Here is a 15,924-nt window from a genome sequence, read left to right on the forward strand (position 1 = left end):
AAATATGGCTTGTTTTGCTTACCTACCTAACACACCAGTACTTAAAGCCTTATTGCAAATTTTTGCAATCTTGTTGTTTTTTTGAAAATTATTTTTTATTATTTAATAAAGTATATTAATGTAATATGACACAGGGCTTTTGCATGAACAGTAACTGAATACATGACTAGCTGCAGTAAAATAAAAGATGGATGTACTCACCAAAGCACCACCCACTACTTTGGAAAGTCCCAAATTCGCAATTTTATCCATTGCCGTTGTGGTTTTCAGCCAATAAAGCTGATTCTGACAGGAGATACACTAACTGTGACTACTAGTACATCAGTAGTACATCAGTGCTTCATAGACTTCTTCAACCTGCAGGTTGGCACAGTTACCATGTTGTCAACCAAAGACTACACCATGAAATCGGTATGTGACCAAATGCTACGAGACAACTAACCTTCAGTTTTAAAGCTGTGGCTTTAAGTAATGGCAAGAAAACTGTATTTACACAATTTTATGACACCACAGCGATGTGAAATGTATCATCTTGCATTTAAAATAGTGAATTGGATATAAATCCTTTGATTTTAATAGATATTTAATATATTTTCTTATACGTATGGTGATGTGAAAAAGTGTGAAAAAGTATTTGAACCATTCTTGATTTATTAGCTTGTTGCTATTTGATCAAATAAAATGTAATATTAGACAAGGATAACTCAAGTACCTGGCCCTGTGTGAAAAAGTACATTTAAAAACATCAGTAATGATTTTTTCTTAGTTATTATTATTATTGCTATTTTTACCTGCTGGTTATACAAGTCTTTTCTCGTAGTATTTATCACATCTAAACAGACTATTAGTGTTAAGGTGTTAACACCGGTGTCACACCAATTATATTTCTGTATATTTCTTCTATATAAATGATCATAAACATCTCATTAAAAAAGTGACAATTCTCAAAAGTTCGATGCTATTCAAATAATGAACTATTTGTATAAGTAGGAGAAAACTAAGAAACAATCCCATGGTTGTTTATTGTACACTTATATATAATTTATTAATAATTAATGATTGATGAGTGATTTCTATGTCAAAAGGCAAATTAAAATTTAGTTTTTTTAAATTTGGAGGACATGTTTCTTATTGTCATGGCTTAGCGCAACAGCACATGGGGAAACACCATGATGCAGTTATATTGAACAAAAGTTAGATCCCACATTATGATTGCAAAAAACACTTTCTTTGAACAGCCCGTATCAGAATGCTGCCGTAGCTCTCACTCCCCTCACCCCTGTGACCCTCCTCTTCGGTGGAGCATTTGGGCACGACACCCAGCGAGCTCACAGCATGAGGTTTGCAAATTACAGCATTTTTTTTTTCATTTGAGCTGTGAGGGAGGAATCTAATGAAACCCTTTTTTTCTCCCCCTCTCTCTTCCTCACCCGTCTGTACATTACACACATGAGTTAGCCGACAGTCCTCCCCTTACCAATTAACACCTACTTTATTATAACGTTGACTTCTCCCTAATGTTCTTGCATGTGTTTATGCACTATTACCTTGACGGATGCCTATTCCACGATTAGACATAATTGGCATATCAATATGCAAAACCTAAATGGATTAACCTTCTTTAAAACTAATGAGCACTTGGATGCCCAGCTGGGGAATGGACCAAAATTAGCATTTGTCATCTTTTTGGGATGATGTGAGAATAAATAATTGAAGAGTGGCTGGTATTGTCTTTCCTGGGGCTACTTAACCTTACAGTGACTGTACTGTAAAATGGAGAAAAAAAAAGAGAGAGCGAGAGAAGGAATATGCAGATTTACTGTCTTAATGATGACCGCCGGCTTGCTGGGTTCACACACACATGCAGGGAAAAAAAAAAATACAAAGTAGCTCCGTCTTTGCTGAGGGAAGTGGACAGTTTTGATCAAAGAATGGGCAAAGTAAGGTTTAGTTAGGCAAAACAAACTGTGGCACTTTTGAAAGGTTTTTCATGATCAGTAGAGGAGGATTAGAAATATACCCCAAATCTAAGCACTTATGGGTAGATTAAAACATTTTTAAACATCAAAACATGGGTGTAATAGAAGAAGTATTTCCAACATGTTATTGAGCTTTCCTAAAATTAAAAAAAGTTAAAATTATTGCAGTAGATTGTAATTTGTTGCTAAAATAAATTGCCCTAGAGGAAGGGCAGTGTATAACTAACTTACAGTGACTTACATATGAAAGTTTCAAATGTAAGTATTTAAGTTAAGATCAGGAAGTATTTTCAGGAGAATGAACATAAAATAAAGAGATGCAATGTTGTGAGTTCTAAAATACATTTGTGAAGCTGTTCCAATGGTGACAGAGCTTTTTTGCCATTACAGTGAGATATTTACACCTCTAAATACTCCAATTCAGGTCAGAGTTTTAGTCAAGATACTTCAGTACTCTCTGTTTTTAACATGTTTTCTTAGATGAGCTTCAGAAAAAGACTGAAAGCTGTAGGGGGCAAAAAACTGCTTAGCTTGGGTAGCACCAAGACAAAAATATCTCCAGAGTTAATTTTAAACTTGTTGTTAAAATTTGGTTTCTAAACTGTAATGTCCAGCACTAAAAAGATAGAAAGACTCGCACTATGAAGTCTCAGTTTCTCAATGAATATGTCACCATGAGCCAGTGAATTCTGTGTACTGCTCAACTCTGTGAAAATTACACAGTTCCAAGAAAAGCTTGGGCATGGTGTGGTCTGGCAGGAGTTCAAGGTTGTGTGATCAACTGACAGTTAAAACACAACTTTTTAAGTCCAATATCCAAAGTAAAAAATGCTCCAAAAGCTGCTTGCGTGTGGCTTAGTAGGTCAGAGAGCAAAAAGATAGTTTCGGCTTTTAGAGACAAAAATGAACTTTGGAGTTTAACATCCACATGAAAGACTGCAAGCTGGCCAGAAATCAGATCAAACCTCTGACCTGATAGGTGAGGGAACACGGTTTTCTGCAAACACACAACTATTACTATTACTTGTGGATGACTTTTAATAAAATTACTTTGCCAAATACTGAAGCCGTAGATGAACTATTAACATTGTTTGCAAATGCTGTACTTAAAAAAACATTACATTATCCCATGGCGATGTAGCCGATGACATATTAATACATTGCCCATCAAAGGTGACGGACAGGTTGACAGATGAGGTCCGACAGGAGTCTCCATGGAATATGATGACACTGTGATCTGCAGTGAGTGTAGGGAGCAGGTGGAAGAAAGACTGGGGAGGTGGAGGTATCCTCTGGAGAGAAGAGAAATGAAAGTCGGTAGAATCAAGACAGAATACATGTGTGTGAATGAGAGGCAGACAGGTGGAAAGTTGAAGGTGGATGAGGTTAAATACTAGGGGTCAACCACTCAAAGCAACAGACATTGCAGTGCAAGAGAGGTGAAGAAGAGAGTGCAGGCAGGGTGGAGCGGATGTAGATGAGTGTTAGAGGCAGAAATAGGTTCAGATGTGAAAGAAATACTTCATTTGCTATCTTCAGCTGAACAACAGAACTTGTAGGGTAGCATTTATTCTAGCAAACCTTTTAAACATTTATGTTTCTAATAAATTTCATAAGTTAATGAAAGAGCTGCACATTCAGTCAAACCGACTTCAGATTCACATTCATACTTACCCAAATTGTTTTGTTTCCTTGTGCTTCACCCAAACAAATCCAGGTAAAAGGCCAGGATGGCAAACAGGAAGTGGCAGTTGTATTCAGGGCGCAGGACTATACCAAGTGTGACAAAATACAGAGGCTGTTTGAAAGTTTCCAAAGTGGAAGAGATGTCCTACCCGGTACCCAGTATGAGTAAATGGGTAAATGCTTATATTTTCTAAATCTTTGCAAACACATTGATTATACAACACTATACTGTATGTCGATTATATCAACATACAGTATAATGAGTTTGAATAGTACTTCCAATACTAAGAGTAGGAATGCATAAAAAATCTTGCCAAATGATTAAAATTGCAGCACAAACTAATATTGGTTATCACATACCGGTACTTTATAGATTCCAGTCAAAGCAGATGTAAAAGAGTCCGATATCCCCAAATGTTAATCTCTTTTAAGTTAAACTGGAAACTAACTCAAAGAAAGAACCAATGTTGTGTCTACATGTAATTAGATCTTTAGGTGTTGTAGCCAGTCATAAAAACGCATCATTTGTTCCCATTTCTTCAGACATAAAAATAGTATTTTTGCACCAACAAGGTGATTCTCAAAGCGCTATTAGCTGAAAACTTGGCATATCTCAGCATGACGTGCTGTGCTTTCTTAAAAAAAATGTATCTACAGCAGATGAACAGTATCTGAAAGCCAAGTCCTTAAGACAGGAAAAAATCCAGCATCTTACATGGGCCACTGCAGAGAACAGAACAAAAGGCAGAAACACCCAAAAAAGAGCTTTGAATGTCTTTGAAGAAGTCTGGAAAACAGGTTGCCACTATTGCTCCCCGATTGAGCAGGTGACCCATATTCCAAAAACTACTACAATGACCCAGTTTGAAGTTCACCCATGTCCTGTGTGTCATTCCCCCCTCACTAATATCCTGCTTTCCTGTCAACTCTCTCTGGATTGGCCTACTTGTTAAACACAACAAAAGCTTGGAGAACTAAATAAATGACAAGAAAATCTCAAAATATAAAGAAATGTGGGGTGGCTCAAGAGTTTTGCACAGTACTACATGCCATGAATGAAGCGAAGAAAAAACAGCACTTTATAAAGTCTCCTGACGGGTTGGTTAAGCAGAAAATAAACTTAAACCGTGATGTTCGGCTGTTTTATCCCATAAATGTCAGATTTTTAGGAACAGGAAGCTTCAGAATCCAATTTGATTAAGAGCACTCAACAAAAGAGCTTCCTAAAAGTTCACTCAAACACAATCGACCTTTATTTCAGGTTGACTGTACTTCTGCCTCACCCAGAAAACATCACTGGTCATATTTTAATAACGCAAACTTTTGATTGGATTCTGGCATCCTTCTGCTTTCCGTGCCTTCAGTCTTCACATGAACGCACACGCAAAGCTGAACTCCCCAGGCTGAACGCTGGTTGATGGTGGCAGCAGTTAACAGGTAATAGGGATTGAGAGCTGCATGAATCAGAACTAATTACCTTAAATAGCCACAGCCTCGGGCTTATTTTTCCAGTCCACGTCTCTCCAATTTGACAGCTGGCAAAGGTAGCTGCTGCTGCTCCAGAGGCGGCGAGGTGCTGTGTGGGACTTTTTCATCCCATTAATTAATTGTAGAGCAACTAAACCGTGAAAAGCTACAGACGGGAACTTTACTGACCGCTCTCTTGGCAGGTCTGCTGTGACAGCCGCCGAGGGGAAGCACCCACTAATAGAGTCAGGTAAAGAATGAAAATGGTGAAATAAAAAAAATTTTAAAAATGGGACTAGATTAGTTTTGGGTGGTTTAACTTCATTTGAGGCAGAGCTGAACTCGGAGCTATCAAAGAATTCCATCAAATGGAGTTTAAAGTGGATAAAAGCAGCTTGTTGTTCAAGGGTTTTGTTTGAAGAGCAGGCTTCATGAATAAGAGACGAAATCACAATAGAGACAAGAAAAAAAAGGCAAAATATTAGCCGAAAAGAAAAAAGGAAAAAAGAAAGGAAGCAAGGGAAGGGGCGCTCTGTGCTCAGATGATTTGGAATCAGATACTACAACCTTGTTAGCATCGCAAGCTTATTTCCATATTAACGACCCCTTCAGAACCTTCAAAGTAATGAATAATTGACAACAAATGAAATGTTTTGATTGTCGTCAGCGCCCGGCGTGTTTAATGTTTCATATGTTGCTTTCCAGCTAATTATGGAGATGGCACATTTGTCAGAAATACGTCCCCCTCGCAACCCTGGCGCAACCCTCCCGCCGTCCTCTGCAGATGCCCTGTGTTTTCAGGCAGGAGGGAGGGGTGCAGACAGACACACGCACCCTGTTGTAATTAGCTAGCAGGGAGTGCTCGGCGACCTGTGAGGGGAGTCGAATGGCGTCCGCTGCTCACGGGTATTGTTTTGGCTGCAGACACAACAGAAGCTCTGCTGATGGGGTGTGTGTGTGCAACAAAATGGAAAGGTAGAGAGTGGGAATGCAAGTACAAAGGTATATGAAAGGCTTTTCGCACCACTTTTCCGTGATGGGGTTGTGCAACCTTGTCAGACTTCAGCAATGTTTTGATTGTAACGTCTGTGCAGACTTTTCTAGATTAGAGTCAGTGCATTTGTTTTAATCACGAAAGATTGCTTGGTGAAAAGAACTAAAACAAAATATAGCCTTATATTGTGTTAACCCCCACATGGGACCTCTGGGGGACGCCAGCAGTGGGTAGCACCAGGAGGGTGGAGTTTTTGGTTGAGGCCTTGGAGGATTCTTATGCTTTGTTGGGGAGTTTGGTATAGCTGTCAAAGTAAGACCTTCACAAGGTTTCCCAGCAGAACATTGGAGTTTAAGAAGAAGCTGTCTGCCTCACCTGTCGGTGGATTTTATGTTTGTCAACCAGGTGACCCGAGGCTGCTCTCTGACTGTTTACTGCAGATTTTTTACTACCATGTATTGAGCATGTGAGAGTTGGAGGGTCCCATGTTGCAGACTGACTGAAGAAGAAAGTAAGAACAGCCAGGAGGAAAAAACAATAAAGAAAGAGAGAGAAACAAAGAAGGAAAGGGATAGATGGAAGAGAAAAGGGGTGAAAAGAACAAGAAAGGAAGAAAGTTCAAGAACATAAAGAGTAAAAAAAGTAAGAATGTAAGAAAGACGAAGAAAGACAGAAAAGGAAAGAAAAATCAAAACACGAGGAGAGAAAAAAATCAGCAAAGAAAAAGTACAGAAATGAGAAAAGCAGGGACAAGCAGTAAGTGAAAAAGATGAAGTTAGAAGGAAAAGAGGTTAAAAGAACAAAGAATAATGGAGAAAAAAAGAAATAAAAAGAGAAAATGTGAGAAAAATTAGAAAAAAGACAAGTAGAGAAAAAGATAAAAAGAATAAAAGAAATAAAAATAGATATGGGGAAAGAGATAGAAAGGAAGAAAGAACAAAGGAAAAGTAGAAAAAGAAAGCGTGAGTGCAACAAAGACAAAATGAAGGCGATAAAGACACAAAGTAAATTAAAAACTAAACAGAAAAGAAAGTGTAGGAATGTAAAAGAGAAAGTGAAAGAGAAATACAAAGGAGAGAAAGAGAGTCAAGAAAAAGAAACAAAGACAAGGTGACAGGATAAATGAAAAGACAACAGAAAGAAAGAATAAATCTATGGTTGTTTTGTCACATCAGGTGGTAAAAATAAACAAAATAATACCGTATAGTACCACCTCTGCAGAAAACATGTAGGGACCAATCAGAACAAGTAGCGAGGGGAAGTCCCCTGTTAGCAGTTCATCTGATATCATCAGCCTGGTATAAGAAATAAGCTTAGTGTCTCTAATCTGAGCCTGAAATTATATTAAATCCCAGCTGTTCTGTTTTTTTTTTCTCCTTTTTTTGCCCCCCTTCATCCCTGAAAACATCTTTTCAGACACGGTTAGTCTGAGATCAACTTGTTGTGCAGACACCTTGTCTCTCCGATGCACCTTTACAAGACGACAGACAAACCGGAGCTGACAGAGGTCGTCTGTGTCACGCTGACAGACAGCTGGAGAGAGCGTGAGCGCTATATTTAAACTGCGAGTGTTTGTTTGTGTACATCTGCGTGAGCTCGCCCGTTTATCCGAGCATGAGTGTGTGCGTGATGGTTCAGTCAGGTCAGTGTATCCTGAAGACACTGTCAGGCAGGATTGATTTCCTCTCTCTCGATCCGTGGACACGTTCCTGTAACACAGCTGACCCCCCGAGTTGCGTTACCTTGTCATTTTGCGACACGGATCAAAGCGGAGACGAGCTGGAAATAGCCACACGACGACCTTGAACTCTTGGAGGAAGCGGTGGAAGGAGGAGGAGATGTGAGTGCCAGGGCAGAGGTTCAGTTCAGATTTCAAGCAACAGTTTCCAACTAAAAGTGAGCACAAGTCAAGGGCTGTACTACAACTTTGATTTATTTATGATGTTTTTATTACACTGCGATGACACCTCCGTGCGCTTTCATATGATCTATTACTGTGTTTTTTAAAAAGTTTTTTCGAGGCCAGCTTTGACCTTGGGCGCTAAAAGTGAAGGTCAAATTCAAATACTTAGCTAACCTAGGTAGTCATATCCTCCAAGGCCTATGAAGGTTGAAAATGATCCATAAAACATTGTGGTGCAACCTTAACCCAATTTTCACCTAAATTAAATCAGCTCGGACTGTTATTGGTATCTACCATCTACCATCACACGAAATTTGAACATGATATCTTGAAAACTGTGGGTGCTACACCGCTAACAAACAGACAGACAAAAAATGGACCCAATTACAAACTCCCTCCCTTCAGGGTAGAACAGTGAGCTCAATATACATCACCCTTTTTTAAAGCTTATAACCAGTGATATTTGGAGTCACTGGTATTCACACATGTGACTTTGTGTTTCATCAGAGCCTGACTGACCAAACAAGTCTGAGTTAGCGGTTAAACTTAATCTTTCTGAACGCGTTCTGCCTCAAATTTACAACTGATAATCAAAGTTGCTGATTCCATGAAGTGTTTGCTTCCAAGTAAAGAGATAGAGAGATATATAAGATATACCTTGTAAAGCACTTTGTGATCTTTTATCTAGAAATGTGCTATATAAATAAAATTTTACTTACTTACTTACTTAAATACAGCATTAAAAAACACTCCTATTATTCAAGTTAATATAAATAAATGTTAAGACTTTTAAGTACAATTAAGGCTTTTATTACATCCAGACTGGATTTCTGAAATTAATCATATACTGGACTGAGCAAAACACTCACATCTCGATTGCAGCTGGTTCAAAATGGTGCTGCTGACAGGTACACGGACGTGTGATTGAATTTCATCCATTCTTGAATCGTTTCACTGGCTTCCTGTAAAGTACAGGATCAGTTTCAGCATAATGCACAGACTTGTTCACATTAATCTATCAGATCTTTTACAATCCTAAGGCCCATGCCGCTCACTTTGGCCCACTTAGCAGCAACTTCTAGTCCCAAATTCCAAATTCCAGATTTACTTTTACAGGTGACTGGGAATCCCCAGGCGTACCTCCGAAACTCTGGAACTATCTTCCTCCTCAGATTAGGTCCTCTTGCTCACATCACAGTATTCAAATCTCAACTGGAAACATCTTTTTATTAACTTTTTCATTTTCAGATTATTTTCAGTTTGTTGTATCAATTTCCCCAGTTCATCTCTTTTTACTACTGTTATTTTACTTTTTATCATCATTTTCATGGTAAAAAGTTGTATTGTCTTCATCTGTTATTGTATTATCATTGATTGTTTTACTTGCGCTGCAGCACTTAGGCCAGTGTCTGTTGTGCTTAAATGTGCTACATTATTAAACTTACTTAAAGTCCAGCTTTAAATCAATATGGACGACTCAGCAATGTCCAATATGTAAAAGTAGTGATACCACAGTACTTTTAATTAAGGGGTTTATTTGAGAGTAAAAACTTAAACCGGTTTTGAAGCAACACGTGAAAAAAGTCAGGAAAAAAAGTCTCGTGTGTTGTAATAGTGAGAACAACTTTTTTTATTACAGTCTGAAGCCTGTATTTTGTTGTAAGATTTTCTCTGTTTACTCCAGTAGATTTTTTTTGTTTTATAAGAAAAGATCATGCAGTTTGAATTAATATAAAAATAGTGATACCACGGTGCTTTCACGTAAGGATTTGAGTGAATTGTCAAACTTGTCTCAGAGCAAAACGTGAAACTTTCACGAAAAGCTATTTGTTCGTGTTCTCTAAGTTAGCAATATACACTAGCCACATCATAGAGGCAAAGCAATAAAGAAGACTAGGATGTACTCTTAAAAGATAAGATGACCGATTAGGTAACACAGTTTGTAACCTTTACTAGCATCCTAACCCTCAACCCTAACCGCCCCCTTGTTTTTGGACACCAAAAAACACCAACACAAGCATATGAGATAGACTGTATTAGTTGGTGATGAGCAGGGGCATTAATGGATGATTTTTATGGAGTGGTCTGGGAGGAATCATCTGCTTCTGAGAAACGGTGATCGACCTCTGGAGACCACTACAGGAACCGTGGAGGAGCACAAGTAACCACATAAACAACAGGTTGAGCTGGACGATCAACACAGATGAGCAGACGCTGAGATCCTTGAGCGAAGTGTAACACTGGAGCTAGGGATGGGTATTGATAAGATTTTCACGATTCTCTTTAACGATTCGATTCTTTATCGATTCTCTTATCGATTCTTTTTAAAAAAGGAGAACAGCTTAGAACTTTGTTTTATATCTTCTCTTTGAACAAGATAGAAATTTAGGAGTAACATGGCCTTACAAACCCAACAGTGAGCTCTTAAGAGATCCTTAAGAGATCCACAGCTCTTCAATGGGGTGTCACGGGGTCCCCAGGAAAAAAAATTGTAAATGTAAAATAATAAAATAAATATTCTTCTGTAGCAATAACAAAGTATAACATAAATTATTCTGTAGCAATTACACAAGAATATCCAGTAATGTCCCTGCCTACAATTAAACACATTCACTTACCGAAAATCGGGGGCATCTGCTGTGGCAAATGGGTGCAAGCCTTTTACCCCAAACTTAGTCACTGCTCGGTGACATTCGTCTATCCTGGCCTGAAAGGAGACGCTACCGGTAGACTGCAGCAAGAACTACCAGCATCTGAGCCAGACAGACTCTGGCTGTCTGGCTCATCATGGTCACCTAAACGCACAGTAATGGCAGGTTTTGTAATAAGGCAGATCGCGCTAACATAATATGCACTGTTAGTTGATTATTTACCTGCCACATTAACGGGAGAGGACGTGCAAACGTTACCGCTGCTGCTGGGTTGAGATTCACTAGTCCTAGGCAGCGGAATTAAAAACACGACATTCATTTAAGGTTATCGCGTGTTTTGTGAGCAAATGCTTTTGCATATTCGTAGTGTTTCCTCCCTTAAATGAAATATCTACTTTTCAAGTATTGCAAGTTGCCCTTTTGCAAGTATAACCAAACTTTTGAGCGTTTGAGCCGCCGTGTTTCCTGCCAGGTAACTGACGCTCCGCAACGTGGTGATGTCATTCGGGGCGACTGGAATCGATAAGGGAATCGTTTGCAAAAATGTCAAACAATTCCAAGGAATTGAAACGGTGGGAACCGGTTCTCAACAAGAACCGGGTTTCGATACCCATCCTTAACTGGAGCTGCAGACACCAACATACTGAGTTAACTATGTGCTGTATATTATTCGCATTAGTGTCCTTATTAAAGCCATCGTCTTTTAAACTGCTGTAAAGAAAAATCTCAGCTGCTTAGTTTTTTTCTGTGCCTCTGTAATTCACCCTGAATTGCTTTGTACTACACAGCTAAGCTTGACTGAACCTTGTGTGGCTGGAGCCCTCAAGGTACACCCTAGACAACAATTCATGCTCACTTACATATGATTTACAGTCATCAGTGAACGTAACATGCATGTCTTTGGACTGTGGGAGGAAGCTGGAGTACCCAGATAGATAAAAAATATTTAGTTCAAGCTTATTATAACAAATCCAGATGTCAGGTCCAGCAGTTAAAAGAACCTTTTCTTTTATACCCGTAGCACATTTTATAAAGTTGAGTTGTTACAAATATCAAGATCCAAAGGAACTTTTCAGTGCTGATGCTTTTACTTGAATATTACTCCACTACACTCACAGAAATGGGGAACAGCTGCTGTAACATCTGACTGGGAAATTATACAAAATATTTTACAATTACCTAAAGCTGCACAGTGCTTATTTTACATATAAACATATATAAATTATACATATGTGCAAGAAATGAGCACTTTTACCTGTTCTCACCATAGTTTTACACAAATATATATTTTACATAGTTTAAGATGTGGAGTATTTCGTAATATGTTAATGCTACTTTAAATCAACTAAATGGATTGAAAACTTTTCCCAAAGTTTTTACATCCTGACACATATTCTGGGCGTGAAGGTTTACATGTTTTGCAGTGACCCTTTAACCCTCTTTAAAGGCTGTCTTTTTCTAAATGTTTCTGAAGAGGACAGCAAGCAGTATGAAACGGAAAGAATGATGCAAAAATACACAAAACTGAATTAAAAACATGCAAAATGCTGCGGTAAAGGGCTGAAGGAAAACAAAAACATGCAGTTTTAAATCAGCAGTTTCCCTCTGAAGTTCATGTGCAACACTTCCACCAAGCAGCCAGTAGAGGGCAGGCCAACACCGGGAAACACACAACTCTAACCAGCAGCAGCAACCTTTTTCAAAGTGGAGTCTCACAGGGGCTCTATGTGACCTTTGACCCCAATCAGCTGGAGCTTATGACATGGAACTTGTTGGTCTCAGAACCGTTACCTTTACTCTGTTATTAAAGATGCTCTATCCTTCCTAAAAAAAACCCCAAAAAACAAAAAAAACAACCCCCCCCCACTTTTTCTTTTTAAGCTTTGAACGTTGTGCTGCTGATTTTTTAACTTTCTGATTTTTCTCACGTTAAAAACACCCAGCTGTAATAAAAACAATATCAGAAGCCTCAGACTCCTGGAGATAACATTACAATGATCAAATATCACATTTTGATTCACAAAGACACTTCACATGAGTCCAGATCTCTTTAGCCTCCATAAAAAAAAGCTGCAGAAACAGCTCAGTTTGAACTGTTAAAAGTCACTTTCTCTTAAAAGGAAATGAAAGCCTGACTGTGGAGGTCAGTCCTTTCTTTTAAACCCTGGTGTCCTTGTTTGATTAAAAAAAAAGAAAAAGAAAGACAGAAAGAAGCAAGTTGCTCGGCATTAAAATTAAATCTGTCATTTAAATCATTTTGATTTGAAAAACGAGTGCCAGTTTTCTTTATTCTTTTATGTTTATGCTCCTATTTATGCACTGTTTATCTTAATCTCAACATACCTCAACTCAGCAATCTATATACAGCAACCTTCCAAAGGCATTTATTAATTAACTTACTTACTTACGTTATATGACAAAAAAGTTTGCAGACACCCTTTCAAAGATATTTAGTTTGGAGAAAAGTGATGACTAGCTGAAACCCCCAGGAACATTAAATCCTGTGACTGGGTAAATAAAGGAGGTAGACAACTGCACAAACCCTCATACATCAGGGACTTTGGTATGCTAACATACCAAACATGTTTATGTCTGTGAGGTTGACTGTCACTGGGCTGGATTTGCATCTGGGGCAAAAAGTGTTACTAAAGCTCAGAGGTATTCTGAGATTTTGATATGCCAGACTCCAAAAACACACACAAATTAGTCAGGTTCGGCATCTTCACTCGGGAGGATTTTACTTTTTTTCAAAGCAAACTGAAAGCTTCATTTCTTTTTATTGACTTACAGTCTTTAAGCACTGCTTTCTACATTTGGTTATTTTACCTGTTTAATTTATTTAAAGGTCCTTAATCAGAAAATCTAGTGTTAAAAATAATAGCAAAAACCTTTCCAAATTAATTGAACCTATCAACAGAAAGAAAAAAACTGTTATGGCTTTATTTACTAAAATCTGTTTAATGTGTTGAAGAGGTATCAATTAAAGTTGAAGCAGACCGTGGTTATACTTTCATGTTATAGCACTTTGTCCCAAATAATAGCACAATGAATCAATGTGACTTTTAACCAGGCAAGTCATAAAAAACATGTTCTTATTAACAATGGCAAAATTTAGGAAATTAGGTTAGCTAAAAAAACATTAAACAGTCTGAAAATACCTCAGCACAAGCCCTTGTAAAATGTTATTTATACTCTGCAAGGGATAAAATAAAAAATACTTTAAATTCAAAGTTTTTAAGGTCTAGCTGCCATTTAAAGTGATGCTGAATATCAACAATAACGCCTCTTACAAAAGGTCAAACAAAAATGAGAACAATTTGGTTAACTCTCGGTAGTGCTAAACGTCACCTAGCATAGATGTGCGCTAAGGTATGCGCACAAGCTTCCACTGTTAGACTGAAAATTTAAACTTAACTGCACCTCTTTGATTAAGTGTATAAGACCTGATACATCAAATACGTTTTTAAAATACAATGACTGCACTTGACAGAGTTAAACTAAAATCAGAATGAGAGAGTTAATGCTAGGTAGCGCTAAATATCTTCTAGCATAAATTTGTGCTAATATTAGTAAGGGATACTAGCCAGTGACTACTTTTAGACTAAAAACAACGCAATGATTTCTACAGACCTTTGAATGTTTCAAAGGAACAAGCCACCAGCCACTCTTTTTTTAAATAAATATATTTTAAGTATTAATCAAATACTAAGTTTTCTTACTGTGTTATGTAGCTTTGTTTAGATTTTTTGATGTGCATGCTAGTTCTGTAGTAAAATGTATCATTTTAAAGGTTGGATGATTTTAAGTGTAAAAGATTTTATACTTAAAACAAGTTTTAAAAATACTTAAGGTCGCGCTAAAGTATAAATCAGCACTACTATTAACAAAGCAGGCCAACTAGATTACTCTATTGGACTGGAATTTTAAAAGTAATAGCACCTTTTTAACTGTATAAAGGAGGAATAAATACTCTTCCTGACAGTAAACCTAATACTGGAAAGTGATAGGATAGGTAATGCTAAGTTGTAGCATAAATATATGAGACAGTTTCCATTTCTAGACTGAAGATTCAAACCTAATGGTGCAGCAGTTTACTGAAACCTTTTAATATTGTGAAGGAATAAAAGCTTTTAGATTTTAAGGGTGGGCTGATATTACGTGTATGAGATTTTATTCTTGAAACAAGTTTTTAAAGCACAAGAACCTCTCCTGATAAAGTTACACTCAAATTAGAAGAAGATGGTTAATGGTAGGTAGTGAGTAACTGATATTAGCAAAGTAAGCAAACTAGATTCCATCTTTAGACTGAAAACACAGGTGTATCAGCACAGGGGTTGCTAGAGAATAAGAATTCTATTGAAGGACCACAAAAAGAAAGAGGAAAAAACAATCTTTAATAACCTTTTGACATACTTTAGCGCTTGTGGTTTAAGAAGGAACTATAGCTTGTTAACTAGTATCAATTTATGGAACTGGGAGATTAGGACTACAAATAAAGTGGGACAATAAAGAGGCTTTAAGACTGTACCTGGAAGCATTACTATTAACATGTCATATAGTGCAAATGCCATACAGTAGAGACTCCATATTCTATCCACAGATCAGCTGATCGACCTCATTTCATCCACTGTATTCTAAGAGTTGCCTGCGTCATCTGGTCCACCATCCTCCTTCTCCTCCCCTCACACACACACAGAGTGAGAAAGTGCTGAGGCCCAGCTGGGTGAGCGAGCTGCTCCTGCTCTTTCTCTCTCTCTGAGAGCTATTTGGTTGGTTATGGATCCCTGAGGGACGCCGCTGCCTCCTGTGAGTGGGGGATCCATGCCAGGCCCTCGGTCGAACCCTGTGTGTAGATGTGTGTGTGTGTGTGTTTGTGCAGACGTAACTCTGGCTGGCACTTTCTCAAACATGTGCCAAAAGACGACCAAACAGCAAGCGTGTCTGTTAGTGTGTGGAGATGCGCTCATGCAAACACAATGCAAGGAGAGTTCAGCTTTCATGCTGCACAACACGACTTTTAAAAGGCCAAAACTAATGCTAATTGTCTGCAAATCTGAACATTTTAAAGCTCAAAAATAAGACTGTGTTATTCTCATAGAGACTGTGTTTATTTTTTAATGCTTCTGTATTTTAAAAGAAAGAGACTAGTACTGGTTTGAACCCCCTTTTTGCCTGCAGACCTGACTTGCTTCTTCATTAATTAAGACAGAATTAAGAGTTAATTCTGTCTTAATTCTTTGGCAT

General features: G+C 38.0%; 1 long non-coding RNA gene across 1 annotated transcript; it reads right to left on the minus strand.

Annotated features, from left to right (window-relative positions):
• Window positions 1–45: 45 nt before the first annotated feature.
• Window positions 46–4,570, minus strand: LOC120746197. Its single transcript, XR_005698796.1, has 3 exons — window positions 4,381–4,570; window positions 3,654–3,749; window positions 46–3,271 (listed from the first exon to the last, which is right to left on the minus strand). It is a non-coding gene; the product is annotated as an uncharacterized LOC120746197 (long non-coding RNA).
• Between the last annotated feature and the right edge of the window lie 11,354 nt (window positions 4,571–15,924).

This window comes from Simochromis diagramma, unplaced genomic scaffold, assembly GCF_900408965.1.
Source record: "Simochromis diagramma unplaced genomic scaffold, fSimDia1.1 OVJJ01000107.1, whole genome shotgun sequence".
Taxonomy (NCBI): domain Eukaryota; kingdom Metazoa; phylum Chordata; class Actinopteri; order Cichliformes; family Cichlidae; genus Simochromis; species Simochromis diagramma.